The sequence below is a fragment of the Carettochelys insculpta genome, chromosome 33, assembly GCF_033958435.1.
Source record: "Carettochelys insculpta isolate YL-2023 chromosome 33, ASM3395843v1, whole genome shotgun sequence".
NCBI lineage: Eukaryota > Metazoa > Chordata > Testudines > Carettochelyidae > Carettochelys > Carettochelys insculpta.
Window position 1 is genome coordinate 2,473,531 of NC_134169.1, and position 18,219 is coordinate 2,491,749.

Consider the following 18,219-nt stretch of genomic DNA (forward strand, 5'->3'; position numbering starts at 1 on the left):
AAGACCAACATTTTCAAATACAGCGTCTGCACACAGGAAGCCTATTTCAAATACAGCCATTAGATGCACTACAGTGGATTGCTTTGTGTAGATGCTGGGATAGTTATTTTGAAATAAATTTGCGGTGCAGAACCCCCTTATGAACCCAGGGCTGTGAAAGGTTCAGCAGCAGCTCCTCAGAAGACACCCAGAACTGCAGGTTAGGTTGTCACTCATCAGCACCCCAGTGAAGGGGCATTAGGAAGGGTAATAGAGTGAAGGGAATAAAGGGCAGAGACCCTGCCAGCAAAGCAGAGTGAAGCCTCCTGAGAAAGACTCTGGTATGGTCTCCAGAAGCCACTCAACTTCCTTCATGTCTCTGGACATTGCTGCCTATAGCAGTCCAGCGAAGGGTAACAGAGCAAAACCCTGCACTTGTCTTCTGGCTAGCAAGGGCTCACACCCTTGGTGTTGTGAGAACCATGCGCCACCCACCTAAACTATCCAAGCTACAGAGAAACAGCTCAGAACAGGCAGCTGCTGTATGGCTCCTGGAGTGAGACGGCTCTCCCTCCCTCCCTCTTCAGCACCCCAACCAGGCATCCACTCAGCCCCTCCCCCACCACCCTGAACCCCAACCTGGCATCTCCCACTCAGACTGCGTCTCCCATTCCCCACTGCCCTGAACCCTGGCTAGGAATTCCCTCAGACCCTGCTGCCCCGCTCTGTCTGAGCTAGTCCCCTGCCGGTGTCCCCTCACACCCTGCTTATTCCCTCCCTCCGCTGCCCTGAGCACGACATTAACACAGCCCGTGTTCCCTGGCAGAGGGGTAACACCATCACCACCTGCTGCAATGTGCTTCCTTTGGAGGGACCCCAGTCTGCTGCCTGCTCCTGAGCTCAGCTGCTCCCAGCTCACCCAGAGCACATGGCCTTGGAGCAGCAGCTGCCCTTTCTGCTCTCCTACCACAGACACAGAGCCCACAGGAGCAGACCCCACAGCTGTCACCCCAACTCCAGAACCTTCTGCAGGTGCAGTGTGAAACCTGCCCACCAAAATGACCCACCTGTAACTCGTTCCTACCTGCTCCAGGGGTATCTCCCTCATCAGGACATGGCTCACCTGTGCATCATCACTTTCTCTCACCTGAGGCAGCCCATGGCCCTGACTTCCTCTTTCAAATCCAGCCTGCACATGAGAGCACTTCCTCTTCCCACCAGGTGGGAGACAAGACATTGATAGTTCTCTCTTGTGGCCATTGCACAACACAGAGAGCCCCAAACCTCACTGTACATTGAGAGCTTCCAGGGGGGGGTGAAAGCAGCTCCCCTTGATTCCTTGGGCAGGAAGTTACAAGAATGTCAGTTTTATTGGAGAATGTGGGTATCGATCCCACTGCCTCTTACATGCTAAGCAAGCACTCTACCATTTGAGCTAATTCCCCACATCCTTGTTGACTTCATTTATCCCAGCAGCTCCCCTGGCCCCTTTCCAAAGATGACCCTTCTTAGCCCAGTTCCTACCAGCTGGCTGGCTGAGCTCTTTAGACACAGCTGCTAATAATGCCATGGTGACAGTTTCAAGCTCTGTGTGAGCCCTTGGGGCATCGTGATGAAGTGGCCTGGCTGCTGTGGATGAGGAGGTTCCAGCACGCACAGGGAGCTGTGCAACGCCAGCCTTGTGGGAGGGCTGTGTGGGGATCCCTGCCTGCATCACAATGCCACTGCCTGGGGGTGCTGGTGCCTGGCAGCCTGGCTTTGCAGTGCCTGGTGTCCTCTGACCAGGTTCCACTGGCTGTGTCACCTCCCTGGGCTCAGAGTTTCCCTGATCTACATGGGCAGGTGATATACACACAACAGGGGTGGCCCTGTGAACTGCAGAGGTCTGTAGCATATGGTGCTTTGGCAGATGCTTCATTTCCGAGAGCAGCTGCAGAGGAGATGATGGACAGTCAGTGTCTGTGGGAGGAGGGGTTCACATTGGGGCTCTGGAGCATATTTTTATGCTTTTAATTACTGGCCATGTGTGTGATTTATTTCTAGAGCTGTTTTCGGAGTGCTCCATCTGGGTGTGTTTACTAGCCAGAGCTGTTAGAAAGCACCACCAGCACCCCCAGGCAGTGGCATTGTGATGCAGGCAGGGATTCCCATAGAGCCCTCCCACAAGCCTGGACCTGCACAGCTCCCTGTGCATGATGGAACCTCCCCATCCATAGCAGCCAGGCCACTTCGTCAAGAGGCCCCAAGGAAATTAATACATCAGGGCACAGACTATCCAGTAAATTCTTGGATTAAATTGGAGACAATTTTTTTTCCAAAAGTTTCAAAAAGCTACCGGGGGGAGGCTGTTCTCGATTTGATTTTAACCAGTTGGAAAGAATTGGTAGAGAACTTGAAAGTGGAAAGCAGCTTGGATGAAAGTGATCATGGAATCATAGAGTTCACAATTTGAAGGAAAGGAGAAAGAGAAAACAGCAAAATAGAGATAATGGATTTGAGGAGGGCAGATTCAGGTAAACTCAGAGAGCTGGTAGGTAAGGTCCTGTGGGATGCAAAACTGAGGGGAAAAACAGCTGAAGAGAGTTGGCAGTTTTTCAAAGTGACTTTATTAAGGGCCCAAAAGCAAGCAATCCCGCTGTGTAGGAAAGATAGAAAATATGACAAAAGACTGGCTTGGCTTGACCAGCACATGTGGCATGATCTCTAAATAAAAAAGGAATCATATAAAAAATGGAAACAAGGACAAATTACCAAGGATGTATACGGGCAAATAGCACAAGAATGTCGGAGCAAGAAAAGCTAAGGCACAAAATGAGCTCAAACGAGCGACAGGAATAGAGGGAAACAAGAAGGCTTTTTATAAATATATTAGAAACAAGAGGAGGACCAGGGACAGGGTAGGGCCATTGCTCAGCGAAGAGGGAAAAACAGTAACAGGGAACTTGGAAATGGCAGAGATGCTTCATGACTTCTTTGTTTTGGTCTTCACTGACAAGTCCGATGGAGGAATGCCCAACAAAGTGAATGCTCGGGGGAAAGGGGTTGGGTTAGAAGTTGAAATAAAAAAAGAACAAGTTAAAAATCACTGAGGAAAAAGTAGATGTCTGCAAGTCACCAGAGCCTGATGAGATGCATCCTGGAATACTCAAGGAGCTGATTGAGGAGGTATCTGACCTTTAGCTATCATGTTTGGAAAATCATGGGAGACAGTTGAGATTCCAGAAGACTGGGAAAGGGCAAATCTAGTGCCCATCTATCAAAAGAGAAATAAGAATAACCCGGGAAACTACAGGCCAGTCAGCTTAACTTCTGTGCCAGGAAAAATAATGGAGCAGACAATTAAAGAAATCATCTGCAAGCACTTGGAAGGTGTTGAAGTGACAGGGAACAGCCAGCGTGGGTTTGTAAAGAACAAATTATGTCAAACCAATCTGATAGCTTTCTTTGATAGGATAACGAGCTTTGTGGATAGGGGAGAAGTGTTAGATGTTGGATACCTAGACTTGAGCAAAGCATTTAATATGGTCTCGCATGATATTCTTATAAAAAAAACCTAGGCAAATACAATTTAGATGAGGCTATGATAAGGTGGGTGCACAACTGGCTGGATAATTGTACTCAGAGAGTAGTTCTTAATGGTTCTCAATCCTGCTGGAAAAGTAGAACAAGTGGGGTTCCTCAGGCTCTGGTTTAGGACCGGTTCTGTTCAATATCTTCGTCAACGATTTAGATATTGGCATAGGAAGTTCGCTTCTTAAGTTTGCAGATGATACCAAGCTGGGAGGGGTTGCAACTGCTTTTGAGGATAACTCAAAATGATCTGGATAAATTGGAGAAATGCTCTGAGGTAAACAGGATGAAGTTAATAAGGACAAATGCAAAGTGCTCCACTTGGGAAGGAACAAGCAGTTTCACACACACAGAATGGGAAAGGACTGCCTAGGAATGAGTACAGCAGAAAGGGATCTAGGGGTTCTAGTGGACCACAAGCTAAATATGAGTCAACAGTGTGATGCTGTTGCAAAAAAAGCAAACATGATTCTGAGATGCATTAACAGGTGTGTTGTGAACAAGATACGAGACGTCATTCTCCCGCTCTACTCTGTGCTGGTTAGGCCTTGGCTGGAGTATTTTGTCCGGTTCTGGGCACTTCACTTCAAGAAAGATGTGGAGAAATTAGAGAGGGTCTAGAAAAGAGCGATTCAAGGGCTAGAGAATGTGACCTATGAAGACAGGCTGAAAGAACTGGGCTTGTTTAGTTTGGAAAAGAGAAGATTTGAGGAGGAATTTGATAGCGGTTTTCAGATATCTGAAGGCGAGTCGTAAGGAGGAGGGAGAAAACTTGTTCTTTTTGGCCTCTGAGGATAGAACAAGAGACAATGGACTTAAACCCCAGGAAGGAAGGTTTAGGTTGGACGTTAGGAAAAAGTTCCCAACTGTCAGGGTGGTCAAACAGTGGAATAAATTGGCGAGGGAGGTTGTGGAATCTCCACATCTGGAGATATTCAAGAACAGGTTACAGAAGTGTCTATCAGGGATGGTGTAGACAGTATTTGGTCCTGCCATGAGCTCGGCGGCCTGGACTCGCTGGCCTCTCGAGGTCCCTTCCAGTCAAAGTATTTGATGATTCAGAGCCAACCAGGTGAAAAAGCAATGCTCCAGGGGAGGTTTGAACTCACAACCTCAGCATGTCTAGGGCAGTACTGCTCTATAAGTACTGTGCGCTAACCCATTGCGCCACTGGAGCTGTGTTTTTAGGGGGGACCCAGGTGACTTAGGGGTCAGGTCATATTTCAGCAGCAGGACCTGTTTTGACAGGTCACAGCCCCTCACCTCCATTGCCTCCATGGTGCCAAATGCTGCTGTGGCCTTGGGACCCAGTGGGGGAGTCACAGAGCAGAACCTGTCTGGGGGGCCAGTGTGGGGCAGATCACAAACCCTCTCCAAGGCTGTGACATGGCATCAGGATCCTCCCCCTCTTTACACTGGGGCAGCAGCTTGGGGCCCATCCCCACTTACCCCCTCTCAGCCCCCTTGGCTGCCTCTCCTCCAACTCCAGCTTGTGCTTCTGCTATTCCACACAGCTGCTGTGGGTAAGGCACTAAAAGGGCTCCTCCACTGAGAGGAATAAGGGGATTTAGAAAGGAGTTGGGTCTTTTCCAAAAGGGCCCCCGTGTAGCCGTGCCGAGCCACGTGCTTTGGAAAGCAGCGCTGTCAAAGTACCTGTAGTGGGTCAGTCTGGCCTCCCGCAGACCCGGAGGCCGGGGAAGCTATGCCGAGGCCCTGGTGGGCGGGGCCGGAGTCAGGAGACCAGAGGCCCGCCCCTCAGAGGGCGGGGCCAAGGGCTAGAAGAGCCAAAGGCGGGACGCGGGAACCATTCGGGGCTGGGCCTCCGGGCAGGGAGGACGTGCCTGCACGAGCTCCCCGGGGACAAAGGGAGAGGGCCTGTGGCCGCCCGGCCAGGCCAGAGGAGCAGGCCCCCAGAGGCTCCACGCAACCCCGGGTCCGTATGCCCCAAGGAGACTACCCGGACTTACCAGACCTACCAGGACCTTCCCGCCGGTGGAGACCCCCCGCCATGGAAGAGGCCCCGGGAGCGGGTTGCCCCCAAGCCCCGGCGGACCCCTACAACGCTGAGACCCAGGACCGCCCTGCATCTCCTGTATTGCCACCGCCTGACTACCCTAACGACGTGGTCATGGACGATTGGCCGGGGCCCCCACAGGTGGATGACCCAGAGGAGACCGACCTAGGAGGACCCCCCGACCAGATGGACTGGGACCTGCTGCCAACAGAGGGTGAGGTAGGAAGTGGCCCGGGGAACGTCGCTCACGAACCAATGGCAGTGTGTTGCGGTCTGGATCCCCACTGCCGGGGTTGCATGTGAGCGACCCCCAGGGCCCCGGGCCGGGTCGCAGTGGAGTGGGAGGGCCTGCGACCCCCTACCCCCATCCCTGACAGGGCCAGCCCCCGCTGAGCCTGTCTGTAGACCCTTGTGTTGCTGCCCCGCCCCAAACTGAGGGCTGGGCCGGTGCTTAACTCTTGTGAACTGCTGCCCCACCCTGGACTGAGGGCTGGGGGCCTGTACGGGGGTAGCGGTGAGCCGCTGACTGCCCGAACTGAGTACGGGCTGGTGCCCTAACCCCCCTCTTTTGTTGCCGCCCGCCCTAGACCAAGGGGCTGGGCGTCACGGGACGTGTTACACGTGGTGGAGAATGTGGGTACCCGATCCCCACCCCTGACGTAAGGGGTGAGGAAGTGGGCGCAGACCCACGGAGGGGAAGGTCCCTGGACAGTGAGGGCAACTGTCCGCTATCTTTTTTTTTTTTTTCCTCTCTCTCTCTCTCTCCTCTTTCCCTCTGGTGCTTGTGTTGTGGGTTCTTGTCTTGCTGCTAACTCTGCTTCCCCAATGGAGGTGGACAGGTTACTGCAGTATTTGGCGGAGAGCCAGCAAAAGCAGCAAGCTGCCCAACTACAGCAGCAGCAGCAGTTACTCCAGCAGCTGGGAGCCCAGCAGCAGCGGCTCCTGACGGAACTGATGGCACAGAGCCAGGAGCACCAGCAACGATGTCTGCAGCAGCTGGCAGCCCTGGTGCCGTTACCCGCCGAGCCACGGCAAGAAGCTCCTGGGGAGGGCCCAGCGTCGGCCCCGCCGGTACGCCTGACGAAGATGGGCCCCGCGGATGACCCGGAGGCCTTCCTGGTCACCTTCGAGCGGGTAGCAGTGGTGGCCAGGTGGCCCCAGAGCCAGTGGGCCACATTACTGGCCCCTTATTTGACCGGGGGGGCCCAGAGAGCCTATCGGGCGTTGTCGGTGGAAGACGCCCGAGATTATGACCGGGTAAAGGCAGCCGTCCTAGACGCATTGGACGTCAGCCCGGAGACCTTTCGCCAGCGCTTCCGGTCCCTGACCTACCCCCCGGGAGCCCGGCCACGGTGCGTGGCACAGGAGTTGAGGGACGCGTGCCGGCGGTGGCTGCAGCCGGAGGTGAGAACCTCCGCAGAGGTCGTGGAGCAGGTTGTGCTTGAACAACTCCTCTGCATCCTCCCACCTCGAGGACGGGCTTGGGTGCGGCGCCACCGCCCTGCCACCGTGCAAGTTGCTGTGGGCCTTATGGAAGACTTCCTAGTGGCGGAGGAGCCAGAGGCACCCACGGGCCTGGTCCCATCGTCCTGGCCCCTGCGTCGGGGAGCTGGGAAGCCAGAGGAGCCCCTCTCCAAATCGTCCGGCCAGCTGCGGGACCCACCCAGTCCATGTCGGACGACGCCCCTGAAGCAGGACCCCGGTAAACCCCAGGGGCGGATGGAGGGGGCTACTAGCACGCGACCACCAGATCCTAAGGGGCGCCAAACCCGGGGGCGGGCCCAACCCGCGGTAGGACCCTGCTTCAGTTGCGGTCAATGGGGGCACCTCCAACGGGACTGCCCGGAAGGCATCTGTAGCTTTGGCCGAGTGTGAGCGGCTGAAAAGAGGGCGCGACCTCCTCAGGCACCCACAATTACAGTCCCAGTCCTCGTGGGAAACAAAGCCGTGATTGCTTTAGTGGACTCGGGGTGCAGCCAGACTCTAATACGCCAACGTGCCGGCCTGGAGGCTGACCCCGCTCTAGGGACTATCCGGCTCCAATGTATCCATGGCGATGTGCGCCCTTACCCCAGCGCACGAGTGCCCCTGACGGTGGCAGGGGTGACCCATTATCTGGTCGTCGGCCTAGCCCCCCAACTAGCGTACCCTGTGGTGTTGGGTCGGGACTGGCCAGGCTTCACAGACATCTTCCGGCCGGCCACGGGACCCCACGAAGAGGCAGCCCCTGTTCTAGAAGGGGACACGCCCAAGGACCCACCCGAGGAGAGTGTGGAGCCGAGCCTGGAGTCCCCAGAGGAAAGACCTGCTGAAGGCCCAAAAGGGACCAGCCCCGACGACTGGGCAACCTCAGACTTTTGTCGCGATCAAAAAGACGACCCCACACTAAGTCGGGCCTATTCTCAGGTGGCGGCCATCGACGGGGTGGCGACAAACCCCCAGCTCATGACGCAATGGCCCCACTTTGAGCTACGCCAGGATCGGCTCTACCGGGTGAATCGGGACCCCCAGACCCAGGGCCAATGGGCACAGCTTTTTGTGCCGAAGTGCCACCGACGGGCCGTGATGAAGCTGGCCCATGACATCCCTGCTGCAGGCCATCTGGGCCAAGAGAAAACCGTGGCCCGAATACTGTCCCGATTCTTCTGGCCCGGGGTCTACCAAGATGTGAAGGACTATTGTAGTTCTTGCCCCGCGTGCCAGCTTGCTGCGCCCCTGCGGGTCCCTAGGGCCCCTCTGGTTCCAATGCCAGTGGTGGGGACCCCGTTCGAGCGGGTGGCTATGGACCTAGTGGGCCCACTCCCTAAGAGCGTAGCCGGCTATAAGTTTGTGTTAGTCCTCGTGGACTATGCCACTCGCTTCCCGGAGGCAATCCCCCTGCACAATATCACGGCCCGCACCATCGCGGGGGAACTAATGAAGATCTTTGCCCGGGTAGGATTACCACGGGAACTGCTTATGGACCGGGGAACTAACTTCACATCACGCCTGATGAAACAGGTCTGTGCCCTCCTAGGGATCAAACAGTTACACACCTCCGTGTACCACCCTCAGACAGATGGCCTGGTCGAGCGATTCAACCGCACACTAAAAGAAATGATGCGCAAATTCCCCCCAGAAGACCTGCGACGGTGGGATCAGTTGTTGCCCCCCTTGCTTTTGGCCATCCGCGAGGTTCCCCAGTCCTCTACGCGGTTTTCGCCATTTGAACTGTTATACGGACGGCGTCCCCGGGGAGTCCTTGACCTGGTGCGAGAGGTCTGGGAACAAACCGCGTCCCCCTCAAAAGGACTGCTGCAATATGTTCTCCAGCTCCAGAAGCACCTGGAACGGGTAGGGACTCTCGCAGAGGAAAATCTGAGAACTGCGCAGGTGTCCCAGGCTCGATCGTACAATCAGGAGGCACGGAGCCGCAGCTTCGAGCCAGGTGACCGGGTCCTGGTCCTACTGCCGTCCAGCGAATCGAAGCTGTTGGCTAGGTGGCAGGGACCCTACGAGGTGGTTCGAGCCGTAGGGCCGGTCACCTACGAAGTCCGCCAACCCGACCGCCGCAAGAAGACACAGCGGTACCACATTAACCTTTTAAAACCATGGCGGGACCGGGAGGGCTTCATGATAAACCCCTGCCCCCCGGAACCCGAACTAGGACCCCAGGTGCCTCATGGGGAGGAACCTGTACAACCGGCCCGTGGGGCAACGCTAACGGGGGAGCAGCGGAAACAGGCCCAGTGCCTCCTCCAGGCGTTCCGAGAGAACTTCACGGCCCTCCCAGGACACACCTCCCTGGTCTGCCACGTCATCTGCACGGAGCCAGGGAAGGTGGTTCGCGACGCCACGCGTCCACTACCCTTTCGAATGCGTGACGTAGTAGAGGAGGAGGTACGGGCGATGCTGGCTCTGGGAGTTATAGAGCCATCCCAAAGCGAGTGGCGCAGCCCCGTGGTGCTCGTCCCGAAGCCCGACGGCACCCAGCGGTTCTGCATCGATTTTAGGCGGGTGAACGCAGTCTCCAAATTCGATGCGTACCCGATGCCCCGCGTCGATGAGCTGCTGGGACGTCTGGGGGCCGCCCGCTACTTTAGTACCCTGGATCTCAGCAAGGGGTACTGGCAGATCCCCCTGACACCTTCCTCACGAGAGAAGACCGCCTTCGCGACCCCATCAGGCCTATATCAGTTCACCCAGATGCCTTTTGGTCTCCATGGTGCCCCGGCGACTTTTCAGCGGCTTATGGACCATCTCCTTCAGCCCCACCGGGACTATGCCGCGGCCTACCTTGATGACATCATTATATATAGTCGTCACTGGGAGGAACATCTAGACCAGGTGGCCGCGGTCCTTAGGTCTCTGAGGGCCGCGGGCCTAACAATGAACCCAAAGAAGTGTCGGATTGGTTGGCAGGAGATGACCTACCTTGGGTATACCATAGGAGGGGGCCGGGTAAAGCCCCTCGTGGGCAAGGTACAGGCCTTAGCGGCCTGCCCTCCCCCCAGTACCAAGCGACAGGTACGACAGTTCCTGGGACTGGCAGGATATTACCGACGCTTCATCCCTGAATTCGCCTCAGTTGCAGCTCCCCTGACGCAGCTGTTAACGAAAACCCAGCCACAAAGGGTGGTGTGGACTGCGGCTGCCGACAAGGCATTCCGGGCACTAAAACAATGCCTAATACGGGAACCAGTCCTCTACAGCCCCGACTTCACTCGTCCGTTCATCCTGCAGACGGATGCCTCCGGTGTAGGCCTGGGAGCTGTCCTGTCCCAGGAGGTGGACGGAGAGGACCACCCTGTAGTTTACATCAGCCGGAAGCTCTTCCCCAGGGAACAGCGCTACACCGTTATAGAAAAGGAGGCCCTGGCGGTGAAGTGGGCCTGTGACGCCCTTAGGTACTACCTGCTGGGCGCCCCCTTCACCCTAGTTACAGACCATGCACCCTTACAGTGGCTGGCGCGAATGAGGGATACGAATGCCCGGACTATGCGGTGGTACTTGGCACTGCAACCATACGCCTTTGACGTACGTCATCGGGCAGGTAAGGACCACATAAATGCAGACTTCCTGTACCGCCTGGGGGAAATGGAAGAGCCCGCCCCCATGGCATGGGAGACGGACTTGAGGGGGGGGGAATGTAGCGGGTCAGTATGGCCTCCCGCAGACCCGGAGGCCGGGGAAGCTATGCAGAGGCCCTGGTGGGCGGGGCCAGAGTCAGGAGACCAGAGGCCCGCCCCTCAGGGGGCGGGGCCAAGGGCTAGAAGAGCCAAAGGAGGGACGCGGGAACCATTCAGGGCTGGGCCTCCGGGCAGGGAGGACGTGCCTGCACGAGCTCCCCGGGGCCAAAGGGAGAGGGCCTGCGGCTGCCCGGCCAGGCCAGAGGAGCAGGCCCCCAGAGGCTCCACGCAACCCCGGGTCCATATGCCCCAAGGAGACTACCCGCACTTCCCGGACCTACCAGAACCTTCCCGCCGGTGGAGACCCCCTGCTGTGGAAGAGGCCCCGGGGGCGGGCTGCCCCAGAGTCCCGGCGGATCCCTACAACACTCAGACCCAGGACCGCCCTGCGTCTCCTGTATTGCCGCCGCCTGACTACCCTAACGACGTGGTCATGGACAATTGGCTGGGGCCCCCACAGGTGGATGACCCAGAGGAGACCGACGTAGGAGGACCCCTCGACCAGATGGACTGGGACCTGCCGCCAACAGAGGGTGAGGTAGGAAGTGGCCCGGGGAACGACGCTCACGAACCAATGGCAGTGTGTTGCGGTCTGGATCCCCACTGCCGGGGTTGCACATGAGCGACCCCCAGGGCCGGGTCGCAGTGGAGTGGGAGGGCCTGCGACCCCCTACCCCCCTCCCTGACAGGGCCAGCCCCCGCTGAGCCTGTCTGTAGACCCTTGTGGTGCTGCCCCGCCCCAAACTGAGGGCTGGGCTGGTGCTTAACTCTTGTGAATTGCTGCCCCGCCCTGGACTGAGGGCTGGGGCCTGTACGGGGGTAGTGGTGAGCCGCTGACTGCCCGAACTGAGTGCGGGCTGGTGCCCTAACCCCCCTCTTTTGTTGCCGCCCGCCCTAGACCAAGGGGCTGGGCGTCACGGGACGTGTTACAGTACCGCAGCTGGAAGCATCCTAATGCTAATGAAGCGCTGAATATTCAATTCAGCACTTCATCAGTAATCTTCAAAATGGCCATTTCAAAGTTGTGGCCAAGTGTGGCACAGCCCAAGTGGATGGGAGAGCCGTCCCCCACTCACATGAAACCAGCCTCCCTGAGTGAGGGCAGCTCTGTGAGTGGGAGAAGCCAGGTCAGTAGGGGGAAGCTGTGGTGTGCACCGGGAGAGAGAAAGTTTAATAAAACCCCATTTGTAAAACCCCTGAGGGTGGGGACAGAAAAGGGAACCTGGGGAAGGAGGGTTTGTTCAAAGGGGCCGGAAGATCAGTGGCAGAAGCAAGAGTGAAATGTGGGGGTAGGTCAGGGTTTCGGTGTTTGACTGTAGATCAAGTGGTCTTGTTTCAAGTCCAAGCCCCTCCTTTAAAAGGCAGCTACTTGTGTGACTACAGCTGTCTCACCTTTCCCTACACACTCTGGATTTCTACTGCGTGGGGCGGGGGTTAAAATGGAGACCAGCCCTCAATGTTTGCCAGAGCCATGGCATATATACCTAGCAAATCCCTCCCTCAGTTCAAATCTGGCTAAACAGGGCAACTGACTGTTGACACCGATATGAGGAATTTTGGGTCTCATTTCTCTAAAGATCAGAGGGGTAGCCGTGTTATTCTGGATCTGTAGAGCAACGAAGGGTCCTGTGGCACCTTATAGACGAACAGAAAAGTTTAGAGCATGAGCTTTCGTGAGTTAACTCACTTCTTCAGATGCTTGTCAAGCATCTGAAGAAGTGAGTTAACTCACGAAAGCTCATGCTCTAAACTTTTCTGTTTGTCTATAAGGTGCCACAGGACCCTTCGTTGCTCTACATTTCTCTAAAGAGGTTCTCATTCAGAGTCCATCAAATGTATCACATTCAGCAATGAAGCAGCTGCACATTTTGTAAATGTGTGTGGACAGAGGATGTCAATTTTGTAGGAATTCACAGCCAGGGCCATTATGTGCTTCCTCACCTCCATATTCGTACACAAGCACCAACATCCCTCCCCATATCTGTATTTCTGTTAATTCTCTGCAGGCTGGTTATTATAAAGCTGTTTCAAAACTCTGGGGGTTTCAGAGAGTCACTCTCCAGCCAGGTGGAGGGGGCAGCGAGAAGGTACGGGCTCAATCTCTCAGGGAGAAGAGGGGTAGAGATGGGGTAGGAAGGAGTGTCCTGAGAGGTGAAACAGCTGGAGGGTGGCATAGAGTGCAGGGTGCCAGCTCACAAAAAGTCTCAGCGCTGCCCAAAAGAGCTAAAATTTGCCAATCGCATTGTGTAAGTGGCACCACACAGGATTCTGAAATCTGAATTCAAATGTCTGTGAGACCTGCTGGAGCTGTGGTGGTTTGTCCTCAATCTCTCTCCCTCCACGGGCTGGGCTTTTTTGCACACAGGTGTATCCGAGTTAGAGCTCCTCATCCTGCTAAATGAGTGAGGCCCACTGGAGCTCGGCCTCTGGTTGGGCTGACTCACCCACATGCCTGTAACAGGTTGGGGCTCTAGAACTCATCAGTCTGTGTTGAGATGTCTGAGGTTGTGTTTCCCATAGCTTCTCCTTCGCCTGCATGATTGGTGGCGGTGCCTGTACCTGGAGCAGCCAGGCTATTTCCATTGCAGGCATGGCACTTAAAGGAAGGAGCATGAAGATCAGGCTAAAACATCAGGGAACTGAAGGTGAGAGAAAGAGTCCCTGAGTGGGACGTTTGAATGGAGACCTGCCCCAGGCCCAAGCTGTAGCTGCATCTCTTGCTGTTAAGGGCAGAGAAACATTCATTCCCCCTGAGCAAGTCTCCTTTCCCAGATGGGCACTGCCCAGCCCACTGCTGGGAGGCACCAGAGACCCTGAGGCAGCCTTGGGGACAGGCCCTTCCCTCAGAGGCAGCTGCCCATTTCACAGGCTGCCCCCTCCTTGCCAAGGCACCACACCCCTGGCTGAGTTTGGGGCCCTGCTGAGCCCCAGGGAGCAGCACACAATTCGGCTGCCTTTGCAGACAGGTTGGGCCCTGTCAGGGTAAATGAAATCATCTCACCCCTCCACTGGCAGCCTCCCCTTGGGGCTGGGGCTCAACAAAAGCAGTTCCAACCCTGAAGATGGGATTTGAACCCATTCATGCCAAATACAAGGGATTAGCAAACCATCACCTTCACCACTCAGCTAAATAAGCCCACCTGCATGGTGGGTTTTCATATCCACCAAAATCAGTCCTGCCAGGAACCTTCCTGCCACTTGCTGGCTGGCTGGGCACATAGGATGGGCTGGTTTGGCCCACCAATGCTTTGCTCACTCCTGTCCCCTGCAGTGCGGCTTCCTGGGGTGAGCAGGGCCCCAGACACAACCAGGGTGCATTGCTGCAGCCAGACATGGGGACAAGGTGGGGGCAGCCCTGTCTCAGCTGCAGCCAGTGACATGGGCAGCTGCCTCTGAGGGAAGGGCCCATTCCCAAGGCTGGCTCAGAGGCTCTGGTCTCTCCCAGCTGCTGGGCTGGGCTGGGCTGTGCAGCGCGCAGCTGGGAAAGGTGTAGACACTTGCCCAGGGGGGATGAATGTCACATTCCCCTCTCTCTGACACTGGGGGCAAGAGATCAGCCTGCAGCACCAGCCACAGGGCCCAAAGCAGGTCTCCATGTGGATGAGTCACCCTGGGGCCCCTGCTCAGCGAGGCCCAGAGAAAGTCTCTTCAACGCACTGTTTTCTCCTGCTGCCTGGTTAGCTGCTGTTTACCTCAGACCTTGTCTCCACTTGGTGCAGCTTATTATGAATTCTGAGCCTATCCTCCAAAACAGTTGCAAACCCTCCCAGCTTGATCTCATCTGCAAACTCCACGTGTGCTTGGAGAACACAAGGCCAGGCACATCTGGGGGCATTGTAAAGTCTCCAGGCAAAGTTAAGCCATTCTGCTGGGCTGGGCTCATGCAGGTGAGTTGTGGCTCCCCTGTTTAACAATCGTAATGTCTGTTCAGCAACACCCACCAGGTGTTGCTCACCTCCCTTGTCTCTGGCTCTGTCCAGCTCACAGCTGCTGCCTCACAACCCACAGCTTAGTTCATTTCTTAACGTTTCCTGTGCATTGAGGATTGTCGTATGTCGAGATGAAAATGACTTTCAGCAGCTCCTGACTTTTTGCTGCTCTCTCTCTGGGCTGCTTTCTGTGCCAGATCCCCCTGACACACACAGCAGGGAGATGGGAGTTACTGGTTGCTCTTCCCAGCTCTAGTATGTCACACTCCCCTTGAAGCCCAAGGCATAATTCCTGGGTGCAGCTGCAACCCTCTGCTGGAGCAGCTGAGTGTGTGAGGGGCTCCCCCCATTTCTCGAAGGTTCTCCAGCCATGTGTGCCAGGGCAAGTGGTGCCTTGTGGATCGAATTGTGGGGATGGGAAAGGTCCTTGATAAGGGCTTCTGTAGTGTAGTGGTTATCACGTTTGCCTAACACGCAAAAGGTCCCTGGGTCAAAACCAGGCAGAAGCATCAAAGTTTCAATTACTGTGTTTCCCCCTTATGCTGGATGGCTCATCTCCTTGTGCCCAGGCCAAACACTCTAATAAGTCTGACTCTGGGGTGACATCAGCTGAGCATCCCCTTTGCTATTGGTGTAGGGTCCCTGCTGGGCTGCAACCAGAGGGAGGGAGCGAGGGAGCACCTGGTTTCCACCAACTCCACTGAGGGCATAGATCTGGCTTGTGGCAGGGAATGAGAAGATGGTCTGGGTGACTGGGAGTGACAGAGAAATGAAGGACTGTAGCTCAGAAGGGAGAACAGCCAAGTCATCCAGACAAAAGGGGGAGGGGGAGTCAGAAGCTGGACAGTTGTGGTGTCTACCAGCAAGAGGGGCTGCCACAGTGAACAGGAGGGGTGTAGTCAGTCAGTGGCAGGACCATATCTTGACAGAGCTGATGCTTGAGCGGAGCCATCCAGTAGCAAGTGCCTGTTCCATTGCACTGAGCAAATGAAGAGAGGAAAATCACATAAGAGGACATGAGCCACTGACCTGTTGGGATCAGCTATTGGACAATGGTTGAACAAGGGCTTGTCTGGGATTTGAACCCAGGACCTCTCCCACCCTAAGGGAGAATCATACCCCTAGACCAACAAGCCCCTAGTTCAAGAAGGATGTACTGGGCTTTCTGCAGAATCAGGTTTCAATAAACCCCCAGTGCTCTGATCAACACTACACCTAACTTCACCTTTCCAAGGTCATTTCCAAGCTCCCCTCACAGCTTTGAAGCAAGAAACCAACTACACACTCAGGACAGATTACAAACCACATTCTGTGTCAGAAAAATGTCGGCAACACCAAGTCAGAGAGAGCAACAAACACAATCTTTGGGGGGAGCATCAGGGAGTTCAACTCAAGACTTCCTGCTCCCTGAGCAACACTTGGCCTTGCGAAACAAACCCGGCTTCTGAGAAAAAGCAAACGTCACTTCTCACAGTTTTAGACAAAAGTAAACCAAACAGCCCCACACACCAGCTGCACCTGACTTCACCTTGCCAAGGACTTCCCCACACTCCCTCCTGGTTGGAGTGAGATTCACGAGCTCAGGGGGCTAGTGCGTCTGGGCTCAGTCCTCACCACTCTTTACCTGCCTGGTCCATGTGACTCCACCCAGAACAAGCTCAGCTTGCTCCCATGCATTACAAGATCCAAACACCATCAAAGCTGGGCAGGCCCAGGAGTTGGGGCTGGCAGGGAGTCAGGTGTGTGCAGATAGCAGAGCTTCATCTGGTATTTCGAAGGAGGAAGCAGAAAGAGCAGTGAGACGACTAAAGAAAAACAAAAGCCCTGGAAATGATAAGCTCATGGAAGAGATGATCAAATACAGCAGAGAAAGTATGATTCAGTATGACTCAGGAAACACACCAACTCTGTAGCGTCGCAAGGAAAGAAGGAAAGGCCACTAAGGAATGGACAAGGTCCGTGCTAGTGACAGTCCAGAAGATAGGAAGTGCACAGAAGGATTGCACTAATGAGTCATCTGGGCAAGGTGCTGATGATGATACTGGTGGAGAGACTGAGGTCACTGCTCAAAGAACATCTAGCAGACGAGCAAGCAGGATTTGGGAAAGATAGAAGTACCATACAGCATAGATAGGCACAGAGATTAATAGCGGAGAAAGTTTGCTGACCAGCAATGCGTGTAAGGCAATACGGAGAACTGAGAATGGTTAAAAGAAAACACACAGCCAGGCACTGTGGCATGAGGAGATCATGAACCCCCATCTCTGAAAGGAAAGGGAAGGTCACAGTTCGTTCCATGCATGTTCCAGCTTCCCTCCCATCCCTTGGCTCTGCTGCATGTCCCACAGTTCTTCTGGTGGTGGCCACACGCCTTCGGGCTCAAGGACCCATCTTCCTATTATCAGCCCTCTTACCAAAGCAATAATCTAACTGTGACAGTGAACGAAACTACCAATTAGCTCTTTCCCTCATACAGGAATGTGTTCGTCTTTAAGGTGGTACAGAACTGCTCGTTTTGTGATGCTCCAACGAGCTCGGCCACCCCCTGAGACCTCCCCCAGTCTGACCTGGGGAAAATAATTAGCTTTGGTTTGGCATTATGAGGAGGAGATTAAATGTTGGAATCTTGTTGCAAATAATTTTGTCCCCAAATGTATCTGTAACCAACCAGGCTCGGGTTCCCTAGAAACGAGGCTGCACCCAGAAGGCGAGTGCTATATTTGGTTTATTGAAAGCGCGTGACACCCGCGGCGGGAGCCCCGGAGATGCCGCAGTCACCAGTGGGGGAAAACCCGACGCGTCGGAGCTTCGCTCGGGGACAGGCTCTGTAACAGGCCTCCTAACTCTAGCTGATAAGGCTGAACTCATTAACATAAGATTGCCTAAAATTGCCGATGCATTCCTGATCACTACCTCTTGTGGCCGACTGCCGGCGTAGCCTTGAAGTCTTGGCAAGCGCGCCTTGTTTTGGGCAGGATGAGTTGTTTTGCAGCGTGTAGCCTTGAAGTATTGGCTGCATGCATCTGTTTAGGATTCCTCGAAGGGTTCACAGAGGGGTCGGACTGCTCTTATGAGACCGTTACAAACTCTTCTCGCACCCCACAGCACCAATAATGTGACAATACTGAGCGGCCTCGTGAGGAATTAAAAAATAAAATAAATAAAAATTAAAGACTAAAAAAGGAAAGCAAAACTGAGGCAGAAGGGGCTTCTGGAGGGAGCGTTTCCTTCTGTAAGATCCCCGTGGGCCGCGCGTCTGAACGTGTATTGTGGAGTCTGGAAGAGCTTCTTCTGGGCTCCAAATCATGCGCCCATGTGCTAATGAGGTACAGAACATTTCCATCCATGCCCCATTCGCATCTCCTGGACAGCTCATTATTACGCCACTTCTGGAAGCAGCGGCACGTGAAGACAGAGCCGCAGGATCCCCCCAGGCAGGGGCTGCACCCACGGGCTGTCTCTGTTCTGACACAGCCCCTGGGCAGGGCCCAAGGTTTCAGCTGGTGACTGTGCAGTGCAGAGGGAGGAGGAGTTCGGCTGTCAGGGGGGACGGGTGGCA

The 18,219-nt window shown here is 55.2% G+C and overlaps 3 non-coding genes across 3 annotated transcripts; 1 reads left to right on the forward strand and 2 right to left on the reverse strand.

Moving 5' to 3' along the window:
• Nucleotides 1-4,633: 4,633 nt before the first annotated feature.
• Nucleotides 4,634-4,726, reverse strand: TRNAI-UAU (transfer RNA isoleucine (anticodon UAU)). The gene is given in 2 exon segments: nucleotides 4,634-4,669; nucleotides 4,689-4,726. It is a non-coding gene; the product is annotated as a tRNA-Ile (tRNA).
• A 10,370-nt stretch (nucleotides 4,727-15,096) lies between these two features.
• Nucleotides 15,097-15,169, forward strand: TRNAV-AAC (transfer RNA valine (anticodon AAC)). Its single transcript has one exon. It is a non-coding gene; the product is annotated as a tRNA-Val (tRNA).
• A 555-nt stretch (nucleotides 15,170-15,724) lies between these two features.
• Nucleotides 15,725-15,796, reverse strand: TRNAP-AGG (transfer RNA proline (anticodon AGG)). The gene has a single exon. It is a non-coding gene; the product is annotated as a tRNA-Pro (tRNA).
• Nucleotides 15,797-18,219: the final 2,423 nt, after the last annotated feature.